The 12,737-nt window shown below is 45.8% G+C and overlaps 1 protein-coding gene across 2 annotated transcripts in view; it reads left to right on the top strand.

Annotated features, from left to right (window-relative positions):
• Positions 1-12,737, top strand: part of Fam20a (FAM20A, golgi associated secretory pathway pseudokinase) — a 54,717-nt gene that overhangs the window by 8,049 nt on the left and 33,931 nt on the right.

Below are 12,737 nucleotides of genomic sequence, written 5' to 3'. Positions count from 1 at the left end.
ATTAAGCCCAAGGCATACACCAAGGAAAAGCAAAGCTGTCCATCCACTAAGCTAAGCGCAGCTCTCAGACACTAAGCCTGTGTCAGTCACCAGCACTTGGGTCATAGGTAAACATTTTTGATGATGCTAACCAAACCAAAATCTACACACAGGAACAGATCATCTCTCCTGGTCTACCAAGTCACACGTCTCAGGGGAAGTCTCAGCTTCAGCGGTTGAGATGGGCGTGTGTAGCAGTCTGGTCCCTTTTTCTCTTTAACAGCAGAAAAGCCACAGGTCCTGTAGGAAGAGGGCAGATCTGTTCTCACAGCTCAGCTCACGGTCTTTCTTACCCTGAGAATAACGCACCACGGGTGGTGCTTATTTCTGCATCCTGTGCTCCCCTGAGCACTCAGGAAAGGAGTCAGACTGAGTGACCCCAATTCTGTAATCAAATCTAACCTCTTATATTAACCAAAGTTTCGTTGCAGGGGATTTTAACTGGGGTCACTGTTATCCCACTGAGTTCAGGTAGGATCCACATTTTTCCCTTGAATTATGCAAATTTGCATTCTGAGCATATGTTCGCCCTCTTAGGAAATAGTTCATTATACTTGCAAAGTACTCCTCGCATCCATCAGGCTACTTTGGTTTCAGGAGCCAGAAATACAATTCAAGGTGGCTCAAGCAGGACTAGGGAACAAACGTAGAAGTTCAAGAAGCCAAACCGGAGGAGAGGGCCAGCAACTCACAGTAGAAGCAACCTTTGGCCTGACCCTGTTCCTGCTCAGCACAGCACCCTTGCCTGTCTCCACCCTTCCTGTGTCCGTTCTTACTGTCCAGAGCCGTTCTTTCCACAGACCGACAAGAACCAGAGGTCTCTTGGCTCTCCTCTTTGAACCTCCTTAGCTTCCCTGCCTCCTAGATGACATAGCTAGTCTCAATCCTTCCATGAGGTAAAATAGTTCCTCTCCCCTTACTCCTTTAATCTGTTTATACAGGTAGACTGAAAGTCCTGCTTCTTCTAGACGCCCCTCCTTTGAAGTCAGAAGCTCAAAACCGGCTCTTTATGGTTCTCTTATTATATAACACTAATCGTCAGGGCTGGAGCTCTGGCTCAGTACATAAGCATGCTGGCTGCTTTTTCCAGAGGACCAGGGTTCAGTTCCCAGCCACCAGCACTGCATGGTGGCTTACAACCATCTGTAACTCCAGTTCCAGGGAATCCTCCAAGGACACCAGACACTCACCTGGTGCACATAAATACATATAGGCAAGCGTTCATACCCAGAAAAACATTTTAAAAAAATAAATCTAAGTTAATAACAATGTCCAAGGCTAACAGATGCTGTGGTTGAAGGGGTTAAATATATATCCACTTCCTCTCTTAATAACAAATGTAACATTTAGAAGTTGGGGATTTAGCTCAGTGGTAAAGCGCTTGCCTAGCAAGCACAAGGCCCTGGGTTTGGTCCCCAGCTCCGGAGGGGGAAAAAAAAAAAAAGAAACAAATGTAACATTTAGAAACAATGAGGAGGGGTGGAAAGAGGGGACGATGCCATTGAGATGTAAATAAGAATCTATTTATTTGGAAAAAAGGAAACAATAACAAAGACTTGTTTCTCCTTATGAGGTTTATTAAGAGTTTGTGTTCTGTAACAGAATTTCCAGAGAACACTGTCTTTCCGTTTCTCTGTTGGACATTGGTGATTTGGGCTGAGAATGCCTCACTCACTCCAAATGCTCAAGGCTGAAAACATTTTGGGTTTCGGACATTTTTATATAGAATGAGAGATGTAGGGGTTGGGTACGTGTCTAAACACATAGGTGGCTTTGTAACACCTGTGTCCTGCACACATAGCCTGAAGGTAACTTTGCACCAGATGATTAGAACGCCTGGTCTGACCGTGTTCCGCCACATGACATCAGTTAGAGAAAAAGTCGCTGCCCTCCTGTCATAGCAACACTGAAAAATTTCCAGATAGGGTGTCCAACCTATAATAATTGTCAGCATTAAAACCATGAACATGTAGAGCCAGCTATGTAACTAGTTTCCTACTGAACAAGACTGTTCTGAAGCTGAACATGACGCACGTGCCTGTAGCCTATTCACTCAGGAGTCTGAGGCAGGAGGATCCCAAGTTCAAGGACAACCGGGGCTATATAGCAAAAAGAGAGAGTGAAGTCTCCAACAAGCAAAGTATTAGTTATACAGCCAGTAAGACTGGCCTGAACAGCCCCTTCCAAAGCCAACAGACAATTCACAGTTTCTTAAGTGCAGATGCCCCTACAGTTTCAGTTGCCTCTGCATAGGGCCTGTGGGGGGTTGAATAAAAATGGCTCCCATAGATCCATAGGGAGTGGCACTATTGGGATGTATGGCTGTGTCGGAGTAGGGGTGGCTATGTTGGGGACACCACTAGGGGGGTGAGCTTTGAGGTCTCAGAGGCTCAAACAAGACCTAGTGGCTCATATCCTCTTCCTGTCGTCCGCTGATACAGAGGTAAAACTCTTGGCTCCTTCTCTTACTTTAGTCCATTGGAGTCCCCTAGCCCATAAAATTCTGCCAACGCACATTGAAGTTGGATCTTCCTGCCTCAATTAATTTAATCTAAAAGCTACCTCACTCACCTGCCCAGAGGTCCATTTCTTGGGTGAGTCTAGGTCCTATCGTTATTAACCATCACGCCATTAAATAAATAAATAAATAAATAAATAAATAAATAAATAAATAAATAAATAAATAATAATGGCCTCAGTGCACCTCCATGGCCCCAAAGCAATATGGAGGAAAAGTGTGTGTCCTATACTTACAATTGCAATGTTACTTTAATGTATAATAATTTTTAAGGCTGTACCGAGAAACAATGAATGGGTCTCCTAGGACAGTTTGCTATCGGAAGACAAAAATCCATGAGGTAGATTTCCTACTATAAATGTTTCTGTCCTCCCTATCCTCAAGCTCTCTACGGAGACTCTTCACAATCCACGCAGTCCCGGCTGGGTGCCTGAGACGTCATGCTTCTAGCCATTTGGAAGCCTTGGGACCACCCTGCAATTCCCAAGCACGGGGGAATCAGGCACTGTCTTTGTTACCGAGGCTGCTGTAACATGTTGCATCATCTGTGCCATTGACGGTGCCTTCAAACAGCACCCCTTTGCTCTGGAGCGATGCAGCCTGGGTGCCAGCCAAAAGCCTTCCTCCAGAGGCTCCAGGGAGGTTTGAGTCTTGCTTCTTCCAATGTCTAGGAGTCAGTGGCACACATGAACACCTTATAATGGGCTTCATGGCCACATCTCTTCCATGCTTATGTGTACCTGTCTCTTCTGCTGTCTCTGTGTACCTGTCTCCTCTCCTGTCTGTCTGTACCTGTCTCCTCTCCTGTCTGTATGTACCTGTCTCCTCTCCTGTCTCTGTGTACCTGTCTCCTCTCCTGTCTGTGTGGACCTGTCTCCTCTCCTGTCTGTGTGGACCTGTCTCCTCTCCTGTCTCTGTGTACCTGTCTCCTCTCCTGTCTGTGTGGACCTGTCTCCTCTCCTGTCTCTGTGGACCTGTCTCCTCTCCTGTCTCTGTGTACCTGTCTCCTCTCCTGTCTCTGTGTACCTGTATCCTCTCCTGTCCATGTAGACATGTCTCTTCTTCTGCCTTTGTGTATCTGTCTCCTCTCTTGTCTGTGTGTACATGTCTCTTTGTCTATCTTTCCCTTCCAAGACTCTTGTCATTAAATCCATGACCCATCAACATAATACAAGATTATCTCTTCTCAAGAACTAATTTTCATCCACAAAGAGTCTTTTTCCAAAGAAAGACGTGTTTACAAGCTCAAGGGGAGCGGGTCAGAAATGTATTTGGGAAGTCACCATTCAGCCCTGGATATGTTTCATTACAAATACAAACTCTGTATAGTGGCCAATTTAAATGGGTTTTTGAAACCTTTTTGATAAAACAGAATCAAATATTACCCATCAGATAAGCTTTCAGATATATCATAAAATAATCATGACTGTTGCGATATAAAATAAAAAAAAAAAGAGCTGAAAATTAGGTCAAAGAGAAAATGAGATTCAAGATCAGTGGATCTGGGTATAAGGAGTTTCTCATAGTCTTTGCCAAGAAAAATGCCAGAATCAGTTCTGCTTATAAACCACTAGCCATGTCTATAAGACAGAGGCCCACAAAAGCACATCAATTCCTCGAGGTGACTCAGCAAAAGAGTGTCATCCCAAAGCCCTCCTGTCTTAACCCCCATCACTATCACCACCACTGCCACTGGCACTGTCACCACCACCACAAGTCATAATGTTGCATAAGAGCTGCCATACTCCTCCACATCCTTAGGGCACCCCCCCCCAAGATGGCCCTCAGCATCACGTCTTGTGGAATTATGTTCACCCAGACCCATGGCTGGGTCCTTATCACACCAAAGGAAAGAAGGTAAAGTCTTGATGCTACAGGGCAGTGGACATCAGCCATCATTTGGACCATTCTCCACGAGTCTTATCTTTTCTTTTTTTTTTCTTTCTTTTTTTTCAGAGCTAGAGACCGAACCCAGGGCCTTGCGCTCGCTAGGCAAGCGCTCTACCGCTGAGCTAAATCCCCAACCCCCGAGCCTTATCTTTTCAATGGAGCTTCCGATCTCGACACTTGACTGACAGCTGCATTAAGCTAAAACTCCAAGAGCGCCTGGACTGCAGCTTCTCAAGGTTGTCATTCAGTGCAAAGAAACAGAATCAGAAATCAACTGAAGTGGGACATAGGAACAAATGGTTCTGTCGTAGGTCGTAGAGTTAAACAGGCAAGAAAGTGAACTCAAAGCCACTGACCTCTGTCCAAAGAGAAACCAAAGGTCCCCAGGCCAGCTAGATTCTTCTCAGACTTCACTTTCAAGTCTGCTGTAATAAGACAATGTGTAATTAATCAATCAATATGCCATGGATGTGGCTGCAAATTTAGGGGCTGGGAAAAAGTTAAATCGATTATAATCAGATGAAAACCTGATCAATAACGTGATCGTTGACTGCCTGATGTATCAGTGGCCTCTCCAAGATAAACTCATTACAAAGCGAAACAACCAGATACCCCCATTGGGCAACATTCTGTACTGCTGTTAGTTCTAAACCCATTAAGAGATAGAAGTCAGCCAAAAGCTTATAAGCTTGGATTTATACATTTTTGTATTATATCTGTACAAGCCATGACCCCCTTTCTTTGGCAACCATGGAGTCCATGATCTACAAAGACGATTTATACTTTGTGATAGTAAAACCATTTCATCTATATGCATGAGAAGTACATCTTCCCCGATCTCCTGATAAGGAGCTCTGTGCTCCTCTCATTGGAAACATTACCTACTGACAAGGTTATGATTTAATGAGCAGGTACACCAGAAGAGCTCAACTCTCCCAGAGTCAGCCAGCTAACTCTTCCACTTGTCTAGGTCACCTTTTCAAAGAAAAAAATGTTCTATGTTACCAACCAAAGGGAATCCTGGGTGTTTCTTTTCCCCAAGCCCCATTTAACTTTCCAACACAACTTGTTACAGTCTTGTTTATTGAATAACCTCACTGGATCCTAGGCTTCCTAAGGATTTCTTGGGTTGAATGAGGGTTCCACATTTTAACTCCTGGGTCCTGGGACTAGCATCTCACTCTGGGAAGCAGGGGGAGTCATTTAAGTAATTAAGTCAAAAATAACTTTTGATTGATTTAATTAAGTTAAAATGAAAGCTCATTGTAGACTATCAAGATGCCTCCCCACCCCCACAAATCCATTGCCAAGCGTCCTTATAAGAGAGAGAGTAAACACAAAGGAGGTGGCCATGCAGACAGAGACTGGAATGAGGTGTCCAAGATGACAATCATGGTCACCAGAAGCTGGAGAAACAGAGAAATAGACACTCACATAGAGCCCCAAAAGGAGTTCAGCATTACTGACATGTCTTTCAGACTCTTAGATTCAAGCTGTGAAAGAATATGTTGTTTCGAGCCACCAAATTTATGATGACTACCTACAATAGCCAGAAGACATTCATAGAAGGGTGAAGGTGTGTTTGTTCTAGTACCTAAAATACCACTTGTACAGCATAGGTGTTCATAAAATATCAGATAAGTGGATGGATGGATGGATGGATGGATGGATGGATGGATGGATAAGTGAGTGAACGAGACAGTTTAAGGGGCTCAGTAGGCAGTTCCTGAGCTCCATTATGGCTGCCCCGTATGTGCTGTGTAACCTGAGGCTTATTTCCTGGAGCCTGAGTTTCTCTGGTCTGTGGAGGAGGGTGTAATATGAATCCAAAGGGGAGCTGGGATTCCCTCAACACTGGTTTCAACACTGAGTCACCAGTAGTGAAAGACCACCAGCTGGTTTTCCGCTAGCATTCCATGTGAGTTATTTGGTTCCCAAGCAATAGTCGGCCCTCTCCGTTTGTGTTTGGTGGTTGGGTTAAGAGTGAAGAAACAATGTCCGTGGTCTCCCATGCCAAGAAAAATTCACCCACACTTGCAGGCTGGTGATTGCCCTTTGTCTGACTTAGACAGAGCTGACCCTTCCACAAAGAAAGTAGGGAGCAATCTCTCCCGCAACGTTCAATGTCAAATACCTAGAGCTTGGAGGTGGATAGAGAACATAGAGTAATCTCTCGCTGTAGTGTGTTCACGTGTTTCAGAAACATTTTCTCCATCCATCCATCCATCCATCCATCCATCTATATATGTATCTATGTGTCTTTGTATTTATCTATCATCTGTCCTCTATCATCAACTACCTATCTATCTGTCATCTATCTATTTCTATCTCCTCTTTCTGCAGATTTTAGAGAGCTCCCTCTCTTTGACTAGCAAAACAAGCTGACCTCGACTTACGAAGACCTTTTCCCTCAAGCCGTACCTCTATGGACCTTGCCATACAGAGGAGGCAGCTGACATATGACAGCTCTTCCTGCTTGGGACAGTGTTAAAACAGTGTATCATTTAACCCTCAGAACTCCGTGTGAAGGTACTCTTGTTATCTATATATTCAGACTAAGGAAAAGGCTCATTCAGGCTCGGTTACACAAAATAGCTAGACTTCCGTGTCGGGAGATGTTTTGGGCACAGGGAGCCAGGTCCTTGTACTGTTGCTATAAGAACCTGAGTCCATCTCCAGAATCCACGTAAAAGAAAAGTGGGGGCTGGGTGGAAGGTGCTGATCTCAGTGCTGGGGAGGTGGAAATTCCTGAAATAGATTCCTGAGCTTTCAGAACATAGCCTCAGGTCAGTGAGGGACCCTGTCTCAAGAGCTAACAAGGTGGACAATGTCTGAGGAACCATAGACTGTCCTCTGGCTCTCACAAACATACTCACATGTTCATGCATACACACACGCTCCTGCAGACACACACACATACAGAGAGAGAGAGAGAGAGAGAGAGAGAGAGAGAGAGAGAGACATAGAGAGACACAGAGAGAGACAGAGACATAGAAAGTCAGGGACACAGGAAGACAGAGACATAAACAGACACAGAGAGCAGAGACAGACAGACAGACAGACAGGCCCATAGAAAGACACAGAGACAGAGACAGACAGACAGACAGACAGACAGACATGCGATAGAAAGACACAGAGACAGAGACAGACAGAGAGACAGACAGACGGACATGCCCATAGAAAGACACAGAGACAGAGACAGACAGACAGACAGATAGACAGACACGCCCATAGAAAGACACAGAGACAGAGACAGACAGACAGACGGACAGACAGACAGACAGACGGACATGCCCATAGAAAGACACAGAGACAGAGACAGACAGACAGACGGAGACACAGAGAGACAGAAACACAGAGAGAGACAGAGAGACATCCAGAGAGCCAGACAGAGACAGAGATAGACACAGAGGCAGAAAACACACAGAGAGAGAAAGAAGAGAGACAGACATAGAGGCAGAAGACAGATACACAGAGAGACAGACACACAGAGAGAGAAAGACAGACAGACAGACAGACACACACACACACACACACACACACACACACACACACACACACACACACACTGGGTTGTTTCAGTTCAGACATTTTCAACTGTAGACCTGAAATGTAACACTGAGTTCAACTTCATTTCAGCCAGGTCATAGAACCAAAGACCAGATGAACACGAGTTCAAGAGGCATACTGCCCAGTTGTCTGGGGCATCGATTCTCCTCTTTGAAGCTCAGACATTAGGGAGGCAGATTTATTTCCATGGAAGTGTAAGCTGTAGTAGTCTGTGTTGATAGTGGGTCAGTACTGGTGGGATCTCTGGATCAAATTCTGGTGTCCTGGGGGCGGGGATTTAGCTCAGTGGTAGAGCGCTTGCCTAGCAAGCACAAGGCCCTGGGTTCGGTCCCCAGCTCAAAAAAAAAAAAAAAATTCTGGTGTCCTGCTTGGAGTCTGTCATAAGCAGGAATTTGTCATAAGGCCGGTTGCTGACAGTGCCACAGCCATTGGCACCAGTTCCTGGCTCCCAAATCCTTACAATGGAGAGAATAAAACCATGCTGATACCATCACGAGCTCCAGTGAGGTTTGAATGGGTTAAAATTGCGATGTTACCTAAACAGTGTGAGGAATAAAGTCAGGGTTGTGTCAAGTTTACCCATTGCCTTTGTTCAGACCCATTCCGGGTCTCTGGTTGCTCTGAGATTTGATTCGTCTATTTTCCTCATCGGGACAGAAGTCCCTGTGGTCTGCAGCCCAAGGACAGTCTATGATGTGCACATTCTCATTTGGGTCCCTCTCCACAAGCCACACCACCCTCTGGATAGGTATTACGCAATAGCTGAGCCAGGGCTGTGCACGTACAGGGTCAGGGCAAGGCCAGCACCAGGCAGTGAAGAGGCCCCGTTGCAACACATCCAGATTCCAGCTCTTGGGGAGAGGAAGCAACGTGTCCTCGTCACCGAGGGAGGACTATGCGTCAGGAAACGGGGACTTTTTTGGTAATCATCTCACTAAATGTCCATGCCGTTCTTGCTTTTTCAAACAGCAAACGGATGACAAACCCCTGTGTTTCCCCACACCACAATCACTGTGTGCAGGAAAGTGGCATCAATCAGCTTCCTTATTAATGTTTTAGCGCACAAAAACGTTGGGTTTCATTGTGTTCCTTTCGCAAGGGTGTATCATTGCCTGACACTCAGAGTCACTCATTAACTTCCCCTGTGCCCTCTGCATAGGATATGTAAACCTTAGTTCCACATAGGAAAGGGAGCAGACAGTGTGTCCTTTTCCCTTCCTGTCACCCTTTCTTATTTCCTCCCGCCCTGACTCCCCACCAACAGTCCCCCTTCTACTTTTATGTCACTTTTTAAGTCTAGACTCTGCGCATGGAGGCACGGTTTACCTATCGTAGCACGATGCCGTCCACTTCCCGGCAATATTCTTGCGAATGACATAAGTTAATTTTTCTTTAGCCCCCGTGTAGGTGCATGCGTATATCTGCACCCCATTTTCTCCATCCATCTGTTGATGAGCATCTGGACTGGTTTCCTATCTTGGGGCTAACAGAACTGTGGGCAGGTGTCTCCGTTCTAAGTACTGGATAAATACCCAAGTGGTATGGCTGGGTCGTGTCTATTTTTAGTTTCCTGAGGCTGATTTCCATAGTGGCTGTGCTAATTTGCATCCCCGTCAAATTAAATTCTTGACAAGGCATCAGTTTCTCTCAAGCTACTGGGGAAGAGCGGGAAAGGCTGTGGTCAAAACCCAGCTTCATATTAAGCTTCCACTTAACCGTTATTACTTCTACTTGTGGACCTTAATCCTCTTCCGGGTTGGAGGGTTCTAGAGTAAGATAATCTATTCAAATGGCCCAAAACTCTGCCTTCAAGGAGTGCTACACAAATGTGCAATATTGATGGCGTTAAGTTAAAAGAAATCCTATAGCAGAGGCATTACGACGCATAGCCGTAACGTGTGTGTGTGTGTGTGTGTGTGTGTGTGCCTGATGCCAGGCCAGTGGGTGGGTCCTGTGACCAGCTCTAGCTAATGGCATGATGTCAACTGCAGCTGCCAACGTCACTACGTGACAAAGTATTGGGAAGCCAGGGCTGAACCCCACGGTTCCACTCCTTGCTTCGAGGACCCTGAGGTCCATGTCCTCGAGATCCTTTGTGTCTATCAAACGGGCTTCAAGCCATTTTACGGAGTGGAATCCCTAATGACCTTGGCTAGTCGCGCAGCATAACAGAAATCTGTCATGGTGGTAGCAAGTCACTGAGGTTTGAAGACTTAAGTGTTACTACTGTACCCGAACCAAACGGAGTCTGACTCACACGGGAGGTAAACGGGTAGCTGGATCGTGCGCCACCAGTGCGATCGGAAAAGAAATGAAGATCTGCCTCGTTCTCCAGAAATCAAATCAAAGCCCCCTTTCTATTAAGACGGCTGCAAACTGCATCTCAGACACCACAGACCTCCTTCTAGCAGACCCCCCCCCTTAGGGCCAATGTCCTTAGGGTCCAGGTCTTGTGACATTTGCAGAGAGCACATCCCAGCCCATGCATATGGGTGATGCTGTCACCTCTCGGTTGGGGTCCAGCACAAGACTATTGGTTGAGACTGAATTCCTGGTGCCTAAAATGAGTCTTTCTTGGTACCAGCCAGGTCCTCTTCAGCAGAGGCCCACAGGCAAATTCCCTCCCCTGACTTGAAGAATGCTTCATGCTTCTCCCGACTTTTGTCCACTTCCTTCTCCCTGCCAATCCACACAGCACATTCCTTCACCCAATCGGGACTTTCAGAAAAATGAAACAGAAGGAGGAAAGAGAGCCAGTCTGCTGTTTCAGCTTCCAGTCGGTTCTGAATCATAATCGCCCTTTAGACAAGGAAGCATGAAGGCCCAGTTGCCTTCTTATAACAGAAGTGTAGAAAATTCCAGAAGACCAAAAGAAAAAAAAAAAAGCATTAAATTTCTCAATAAATTTTCCAACCACATGGTTGACCGCTCATGTCGAGAAGGGAAAGAGGCCAAATCCACAATTACTATCTATTTGTAAATCAAACGGAAAATAATACCATGCAAATTAGCAGTGGTTCATAGGCCAACGACTGGAAAAAATTTAATCTGGGTGGATCACAAGGAAATTTGCCTATATGCCACAAAAAAATAAATAAGTAAAATAAAATAAAAGCTTGCCCGCCCTGCGGCAAGCCCCTCCATTCAGATACCATTCTCTTTCAATACGCATGGGAGACCGGAAGTCCCACACCCGAGGATCCCGGCCAGCAGCAGCTCTCTGATCCCAAACCCCATGGGAGAGAGACCTCACCGCCTGATCAGGCTGCGGAGCAGAGGAGACCACCAACACTGCCCACATCCCTGGCCCAAGAGGCAACTGTATAAGGCCTCTGGGTTCCCGTAGGGGAGGGCCCAGGAGCGGCAGGATCCCTGCGCCTGAGACACCGCCAGAACCTGAAGGAAACAGACCCAGACCGGATAAACAGTTCTCTGCACCCAAATCCCGTGGGAGGGAGAGCTAAGCCTTCAGAGAGGCAGACACGCCTGGGAAACCAGAAGAGACTGCACTCTGTGCACATCCAGACGCCAGAGGAAAACACCAAACGTCATCTGGAACCCTGGTGCACGGAGGCTCCCGGAAAGAGCGGCGCAGATCTTCCCGGTTGCTGCCGCTGCGGAGAGGACTTAGGCAGTACCCCACGAGCAAACTTGAGCCTTGGAACCACAGGTAGGACCAACTTTTCCCCTGCAAGGAACCTGCCTGGTGAACTCAGGACACAGGCCCACAGGAACAGCTGAAGACCTGTAGAGAGGAAAAACTACACGCCCGAAAGCAGAACACTCTGTCCCCATAACTGACTGAAAAAGAGGAAAACAGGTCTACAGCACTCCTGACACACAGGCTTATAGGACAGTCTAGCCACGGTCAGAAATAGCAGAACAAAGTAACACTAGAGATAATCTGATGGCGAGAGGCAAGCACAGGAACCCAAGCAACAGAAACCAAGACTACATGGCATCATCAGAGCCCAATTCTCCCACCAAAGCAAACACGGAATATCCAAACACACCAGAAAAGCAAGATCTAGTTTCAAAATCATATTTGATCATGATGCTGGAGGACTTCAAGAAAGACATAAAGAACTCCCTTAGAGAACAAGTAGAAGCCTACAGAGAGGAATCGCAAAAATCCCTGAAAGAATTCCAGGAAAACACAATCAAACAGTTGAAGGAATTAAAAATGGAAATAGAAGCAATCAAGAAAGAACACATGGAAACAACCCTGGACATAAAAAATCAAAAGAAAAGACAAGGAGCTGTAGATACAAGCTTCACCAACAGAATACAAGAGATGGAAGAGAGAATCTCAGGAGCAGAAGATTCCATAGAAATCATTGACTCAACTGTCAAAGATAATGTAAAGCGGAAAAAGCTACTGGTCCAAAACATACAGGAAATCCAGGACTCAATGAGAAGATCAAACCTAAGGATAATAGGTATAGAAGAGAGTGAAGACTCCCAGCTCAAAGGACCAGTAAATATCTTCAACAAAATCATAGAAGAAAACTTCCCTAACCTAAAAAAAGAGATACCCATAGGCATACAAGAAGCCTACAGAACTCCAAATAGATTGGACCAGAAAAGAAACACCTCCCGTCACATAATAGTCAAAACACCAAACGCACAAAATAAAGAAAGAATATTAAAAGCAGTAAGGGAAAAAGGTCAAGTAACATATAAAGGCAGACCTATCAGAATCACACCAGACTTTTCGCCA

The sequence above is a fragment of the Rattus norvegicus genome, chromosome 10 (assembly GCF_021556685.1).
Source record: "Rattus norvegicus strain SHRSP/BbbUtx chromosome 10, alternate assembly SHRSP_T2T, whole genome shotgun sequence".
Classification (NCBI taxonomy): Eukaryota; Metazoa; Chordata; class Mammalia; order Rodentia; family Muridae; genus Rattus; species Rattus norvegicus.
Note: the sequence above shows the minus strand (reverse complement) of the source record. Positions and strands in the feature narration are given on the sequence as shown.